Genomic DNA, 8,197 nt, shown 5'->3' with positions numbered 1-8,197 from the left:
CGTAGGCACGGCAATAGGCGATTCCCCTTGCGTTGTACTGTAGATACGTGTTATTAATTTCCGAGGAGAAGGGTTGGACAATACATTTTCAAGCGCTGGCAAAACAGGGGGTTCCTGTGGGAAAGTCTTATACCTAGCTCGACATGCGGCTCTAATCTGGTAGTACAATAGCATGTCAGATGCCGTCGGCGACTGCGATTTGCACATCTGTTGTAGTGTCATGAATGTCCCATCTGGTCATAGATTGCCCCCTTTCTCTATTGCATTTGCCTTAGCTCGCGTTGTGGTTGCTTTATCAGTTAACGGGAATAGTAGAGGGTTACCTCCTAACGGCATAGAGGAAACGTAAAGTTCTACATGGTGAGCTCTCTTTGCAATCCCTCTCCACGCCCAACGTGTAGTTTCCACCATGTACATTTCTAGATGTGGTCTCATACAGCTGGTATAATGCTGTGTGAAGCGGAACGGGAGCCACCTTATCAAGTTCTATCGCCACATGGGGTTGATAGGGTGTTGGATGCTGACAAACATGTAGATATTGCGCCTGAGCGCTATAAGCATATAGCTCAAAATCCGGCGCTCCCAACCCCCCTTGGGCAAATGGCAGTGTCAACAAATTCCATGAGACTCTGGGTTGCTTACCTGCCCAAACTAAATCTAGTATGTGACATGGGAGTTGTCTGAAGAAATGAGTGTTTAGTGGCATTGGGATATTGACAAATAAATACAGCAGTTTGGCAGTATCACCATTTTGGTGATAGCTATAGGGCCTATCAATGATAACGGTAGCGATTTCCACCTCTTTATTTTACACTCTATCCTGTCCACCACCCTTCCATAATTCGACAGCCATATTTCTTGTATGGACCTACTTACCCAAATCTCCAAATATTTTACTTCACCGCTAGCCCACTGTATGGAAAACTCCATGTCAAACTGTTTTGTGGTGTCAGTGAGCGGAACAATTGTGGATTTCAACCAATTTATCTGAATACCCGTGAGCCTTCCATACCTGGTCAGTTGTCTCATAACCACAACAAAGTTATCCTTAGGATCTGTTAAGTATACTATCATGTCGTCCGCATACATCGAGATCAACAAACCTCTGGATGTGAACCCTATACTCCTGTGTGTGTGGTGCTGCCTTAGCCTAGCCGCCAATGGTTCCGTAGCTATTGCAAACAGTAACGGCGACACCGGACAGCCCTGCCGTGTCCCCTGGTAACTGTGAAAGATTCCGATATCTGCCCGTTGACCCTAACTGTCGTCGTCGGTTTCGTATATATGAATTGAATCTGTTTGATAAACAGAGGGCTAAACCCCATACGAGTAAGCAGGACGAATAAGAATTTCCACTTCAATGAATCGAACGCTTTAGTAGCGTCTAACAAAGCAGCAGCGGCCTGTACATGGGGGGCTAATTAGTGGGGAAGCCCAAACATTGCTCTTGGATTATGAGAGGTCGAACGACCTGGTATAAAACCGGATTGGTCTGGAAGCGCTATCTGCGGCAGCATCGGTTGCAGCCTATTTGCAATGAGTTTAGCATAGATCTTGGCATCCAAATTAATTAAGGATAGTGGACGATAGGAATCTGGCATAGTGGGGTCTTTGTCTGGTTTCAGTAGTGTGAATATTATAGCTTCCCAAAGTGTGGGGGGAAGGATACCTGTTTCCAACACCTCCAAATACATCTGAAGTTAACAGGGAGCTAGAATATCGGCATATTCTTTGTAGAAGGCCGCAGTGAGACTGTCTGCCCCAGGTGCTTTCCCAGCTGGCATGCCACTAATGACTTGTCGAACGTCTTCCACAGTTATAGGAAGTTCCATATATTGCCTCGCTCCATCATTAAACCAGGCCAAGGCCAAAGTATCTCCCTCAACGTATCTCCTCACCTGTGCATGTTTATGCAGGTATGCTGGCTCTCTCTCCGCCTCTGCCTGAAATTCTGTCAGTTTGGATCAGATCAATGCTGTAGTCGCAGCGGAGGGGGACTGTAGCTGCACTCTTTCCAACTCCCTGAGTTCTTGCTCAAGTCTAGATAGTGTATTTCATATATCCCTAAGCACACCTGTTTTTAGCGCTATACAATCCCCCCTTACCACAGCTTTAAATGCTTCACACAGTGTACCAGGAGATTCTACCGTGCCTATGTTCAGTGTGAAATAATTTTCTATTTTCCCTCGCACTTCCTCTCTGAAGACTTGGTCTAGCAGCACGTCAGATGGGAACCTCCAGCTAAACGGGGTTATGTACGGCTTTGGCACTTTAATTTGCAACTGAGTAGGTGCATGATCGGAGAGAGTGCACGGGTGGTGCACAGCGTTAGTCACCCAAGAGTGTATGTCCCTGGACACCAGCCAAAAATCCAGCCTCGACCACACATTGCTGTGGTGTGTCACACACATACTTTCCCTAAGTGTGGGATGTAGCACTCTCCAGGAGTCAACTAAATTTAAATCAGCTATGATGTCTTGCAGCAGTGTCGCCGCTTTCGGGTGGTGCTCCCGTGATGAGCCCTGCCTGTCAGCTGTGTCCGAGAGTACTATATTAAAATCCCCTATGCCATATTTTGGAGCGCTTGCACCTGCTGCCAGATGAAGGAGAAAAAGTTTGGGTCGTCCGTATTTGGACCATAAGTGTTAACAATCACCATAGGTGTACCATACAATGTGCCCTGGAGCATAACGTAACGTCCCCCCCTATTGAGCATGAGTCCGCCATTGGAGTCCTTTATGGATCAATATTACAAACCCTCTAGAGTAGTTGGAGTATCCAGCCTCCACCACCTCCCCCCATCTGTTATTCCTCAACATGCCCACTGTCACCTGTGTCCGGTGGGTTTCCTGGAGCAAGCATATGTCCACCCCATGCCGCCAAAGGTAAGAGTGTATCAACCGCGACTTCCGTCGATCGTTCAGACCTCTAACATTCCACGTGAGGCATGTCAAGTGCGTCATATTGAGATTGTGTGTCATATATTTGTGCCTCACTGTCAATATAAGTTCAGCAGGTGGATGGCAAAAGATAGCACGGTCTTAACATAGTCACGTTTGACAATATATCCGTGTTTATATAAACTACCAGACTTTTCGGTGCCTATCTTCTGTATCTGAGTTCTACATCTTAGAGTAGCATCCTGCAGGTCCCCTTAAATTAAGTTTCTCAACTCCCCCTTCCCATCCACCCCAACCCCCCAATCAAGTTGTGAAATTCCCCCCCCCTCCCCAATTCCCCACAACTGAACAATCACTCCCCAGATGTGAACCTAAGGGATTCATCCCATGGGGGTACATGAGGCCGCTCGCGGGACTCCCCTGACCTCACGTCAGGGTGGCTGACTTCGTGTCTAGCTATCACAAATCGTATAACCAATATAATACTCAGCAGTTCTGGCCCACCCGCCCTGAATGTTAATAAACATATTTACAGTTGGAACATACTGTCACAGTGTAGGAGCTCTCGGTATTTTCAACAATGAGGAAACTGACAAATCAACAGTCCCCTCAAAAGACTTATCTGCACAGTAAGCGTCCAGGGTGCCTGCCCTCAGTCATTGTCACTCAGATTGTTTTCTGCTTGGGAATCTTTCGTCGAGGCTCTCTGTTTTTTGGTCCTTAGCCATTTACTTCGCGTACGCCAAGGCAGCTTTGGCATCAGTAAAGAAGGTAGGCTTGCCCTGTCCCTGAATCCGCAGCTTAGCAGGGTATATCAACGAATATTTTGTGCAAATCGGTTGGAAAATCTTCTTCGTGGGCATGAATTCCCTGCGGGCTCCCTGGACCTGTAACGTAAAGTCTGGGTACATGGCGATGTCATTACCTTTGTAGTGTATGGCACCTTTTTCCAGCGCCAATCTGAGGATCACATATCTGTCTCTGTAGTTAAGTACTCTCGCCAGTATAGGTCTCGGCGGGGCACCAGGCCTTGGCCTGGGGCCTGCGTTCTGTGAGCGCGTTCTATTAGAAACATGGCGGACAAGTCTGATCCGAAAAGATCTGTCATCATTGTCTCAATGTATTTCTCCATATTTTGTATGTCCGTTGTTTCAGCAACACCAGTGATTCATACGTTGTTCCTCCTCGATCTAGCTTCCAAATCTTCATTCTTCTGCCTGATGGCATGCAACATACCGTCCATATCTCGCATTTTCTTGTTCATAGCCGTCTGTCCTTCTTTTGTCTCCGTCACCCTGTTTTCTAAGAAGCTCATAAGGCCCTTCTCTTTTTCTATTCTTTGTGTGATCCTGTCCATTCTTTCCACAGGGAATCCATTTTGGAGTCTATACCTTGGAGACTTCTTTTAAGGTCTTGAAACATTGATCGGATATCTTCTTCCGGCGGCACGGAACCCGCAGCATCCTCGGTTTGACTGTGTTGACTGTTGTCTCCATCTGCTGTTTTATTGGATTTCTTATCAAAGGTAATCCGAGGTTGTCATGTGTCAGGTTTTCCCATCTTGGCCAATCACTGGCACAGTGGTAGGGCGTCGCTGCTTTTGTCGCCTTCCTAGCAGGCGCCACCTAGCGCAACTGCGTGGCACAGAACTCTTATTCTCTTCAACCTGCACTTTCAATCCTGTGCCACTCTAATTTCCACAGCAGTGTTTCCACATGAGGTAGGTAAAATGCTGCACGTAGTACAGTTCACTGAGCATCACATTCTTTTTACGAGGTCCTACTCAACCAGCCGTGCCAGACGCACTCAGTCTTGTCACCTTGCCAAGTGCACTGCCTGCCTCTTGCACCCGTATAGCACAGCAGTCACAGCTGCAACTTCGCTCCTTCCCCTCTGTTCCCAGCAGATCGCCGTCTCCCACCCATGGCCCCCCGGGAAGAACTACAGTGCAGTCCGCCACTGTAAGCGTCTAATGCTGACACAGAGCGCCTGTTAAACGCCGCACCATTTGGGAGGCGAGCATAGCAAGCGTCACTTTGGGGTTTCAGCAGTGAGTCTCTTCCTCGTCTTCTGTGCCGCCTCCGTGCCTTTGTGCAGCACCCTCCAAGCACACACAAGTGTGCTGGCCTATATATCCTACTTCACTTACAAGAAGCGCTCTCGCAACAATAAAAAGTACAGCCTCAGTGCACTATTCACCTTGTATCAGAACTGTGCCCATCTCCATGCTCCTTCAGTGATATTGGTAGCAATCTTATATTTATTTAGCTCCCACGAGCTGAATGCCACTCCAGAGCAAGTATCAGCACGTCGCACCGCAACTTTAACATCTGGCCCAGAACGCCACGCAGTCCGCACCGCCAGCAGACATTCCAGCGCTCGGCGCGATCTACAATGTTTTGTGCAGTTACTCTCAAAATGGCGGCTCGGGCGGTCGTTTCACTCGCACCATTCCACCACGGTATGAACAATCGGCGGAAGCGGCATCACCAGTCCTCACAGGAAATAGGCGTCACCGCACGCCTTCCCGGTAACCAAAGCATCCGCCCTAGCCGTTCCACCGACAGCACTCCTCTCCTCACCAGATCGGCGGCTGCCAGCTCTTTCCTTCCTCCTCGACCAACGTGCGGGTTTTTCTCCTCTTAAACGCGCATATTGTGCCTCTCTCCACTGCCCGAGTCTGCACGCACGTGATCAGGGTCCCTCAAGCACGACAGCGCCGCTACCATCCCGGCAGAACTGCTGTATCCACCTCTGCGCCTCTAGCCACACCGTATCGTTTCTCGGGCTTGTAGTCACGCGAGTCCCCAGGCTTGTCAGGGCGGCCTCTGTGTTGGGCCGCTCGTCGTCCTCCATCTCCCCTCACTCCAAGTCAGCCGTCGGTCGTGCCGCTGAACCTCCGACCCAGTCACTCTCCTCTTACGCTCTGTATATAAGCGATTTGGATTTAAAAGACGGATTAATTACGGATTAATTAGGGTCAGCCGGCGGAGCCGCTCTAACTCGCAGCCATTATGCTGCTCAGCGAAGCCACGCCCCCTCGAATCTGAGACACTTACCTCAATATTGTGTTTGAATTTCTCGGTGTACAAGGGATGTCACCCCAAAAATGACAGGTTTTAAGCCCTCTAAGGAACTGACCTAAACAAATGTCTGTGAAAGATATCCATCAGGTGGGCCTGTGGTGCCTTGGGTCGAGTCACGACTCCAAGGCCTACTCTGACTGCATGTCAATAAAAATAAAAGCCCTCCAGGACTGTGAGATGAAACTTACCAGGCCAAGCACAAGAAGAAGACTCGTCAACAAGATCGATGTAAGTCACAGTTCAAGTCCAAGGTTTGTTCCCTGTTGCATTCCTGCTCCAGGGGAGGCAGATGCTGCTCCAGAGGACTGTCTACCTTGCACTCCAAATCATCCATTAATTCCAAAAAGAAGCACAAAAATCAAAGTGGGATTCAGCCCCAACTCTCATTCACCTGAGCAGGTGCTGGGTGGCGCTATAGCTTTTGATCTTGCTCCCGGAGTTGCTCGACTTCAGAGCTGATCCCACAACTGGTTCCGGCAAAAACAGAGTTTCTGGGGCCATCGGCCAGTCCACAATAGATCACAGGGTTCCAGGCAGCCATTGTCCTGCTCTTTAGATCCCTGCTGATTCCCTATAGTGCACCTTTGAGCCTCAAGGAGCAAAAAGGCCTTCCATCGGGTGTACTGCCGGTGGGTTCCCACACGTCACAGGTTGGACCCTCAAAGCCTGTCATGACGCCTCCACTGCAGACCCTACCTCCGGTGCTATGGCCCATGCCGGTCGGTGAGACTTTGAATCTCATACTGAATCCATCCGTTCTGGATGAAGAGATACCCATAGTCAATTCCGACTCTGAGTCGGCGCTGGTCTGACCTTGACTGAAACCGTGCCTGATGGCATTTGAGACACTGCTTCCTCTACTTGATCTATCTACTCCACAAGGGAAACATACCCTACCCTCATACCCTGATGTAGGTCATGAGTTCACTCAGCCCTATCAACTCAACAATTTGCATGAAGGCTTGCAGCAGGCTAGTGACCTCAATACCTTCTCTGAAACAAGCCTTCTCTCCCTACCTGGTCCAGCCAATAAATAATCTGCTTCCTACGCCATGGATAGACCTTCAGCTCTCTACCTGTGTGATACAAATTAATGGGTTGATTGAAGTCCCCCATCCGGGGAAAACATCTTCAGAGTTCCTTCTGACATTCAGTGAGGTTTTGGCAGATACCTTGTTAGGAGCGTAGGCCAAGCCTTGCTCTGTTCCCCTGCTCAACAGATAAAACCAAGACACCATCACCATTCCCCAGGTGACTCTGCATTCCTCTATTTCTTAGTACCCGTCCACCAAAACTTTTGTGGTGCAGGCATCTTCAAGCATATCTAAACCCAACACCTTTCCGACTTCTCCCCCGCTAGGAAGTCCAAATGGGTGGAGATGTTTGAGAAGTGATTTGTCACTTTCTCCAGCCAGGCTCTCTATTCAATAATGGCCAGCTGTCTCCTGGGACACTATTTCCATGCCCTGTGGAACTTAGTGGCTCAATTACTGCCTGGTGTTCCTGAAGATCTCTCACCTGTCCATGCCCAGGCCATCCAAGGTGTAAGTGAAGCGGCCAAGTACACAATTCATTGTGGTTTGGACACCACTAATTTCTTCGGGTGTGCCAGTGTCCGCATTCACCGCCATGTGTGGCTGTGATCAACTGGGTTCTCTGGTGATGTATAGTCCTACTTAGTGACAGCAACGGCCCATGCATGTACAAGTGGTTGGGTCGGGTGGGGGGAGAGATTTAATCAGACGACGATGAGGGGACATTATTTATTTATTTTGACCTCGTGGTCGTTTGTCGAATTCCCCCCAACCCGGCCCCACCGCTCTCACCTGCACAGGCCGCTCCTGCTTAGTGGACATGCCCTCTGCTACAATTTGTCTGTTTTGGGGCAAAGCTGATTCCACATTGCAGCAATTTAAAGAAAGCAGAGCGAATGCACTCTCTCTGGGCTTATCTGCCCCTCCTCACCAACCACACCAACATTACCGCTTCTTTTCACAGATTTGGCCGAGCTATCCCGTACGGCCATCCTGTCAGCCTAAGCAGGGAACCCATCAGTTTCACAGTCAAGCCTGTGGAGCACACCACCCCCACATCCAAATTCACCAGGCAGCCTAGTTCACTGCCCATCAGCAGCCCCACCTGCTAAACCCCAATAGAATGCCCTTAGAGGAGCACAGTCACCCAGTGGAGGCAAAATCCAACGATTCTTCT

This window comes from Lissotriton helveticus, chromosome 3_1 (genome assembly GCF_964261635.1).
Source record: "Lissotriton helveticus chromosome 3_1, aLisHel1.1, whole genome shotgun sequence".
Classification (NCBI taxonomy): domain Eukaryota; kingdom Metazoa; phylum Chordata; class Amphibia; order Caudata; family Salamandridae; genus Lissotriton; species Lissotriton helveticus.
This window is presented reverse-complemented; position numbering follows the sequence as displayed.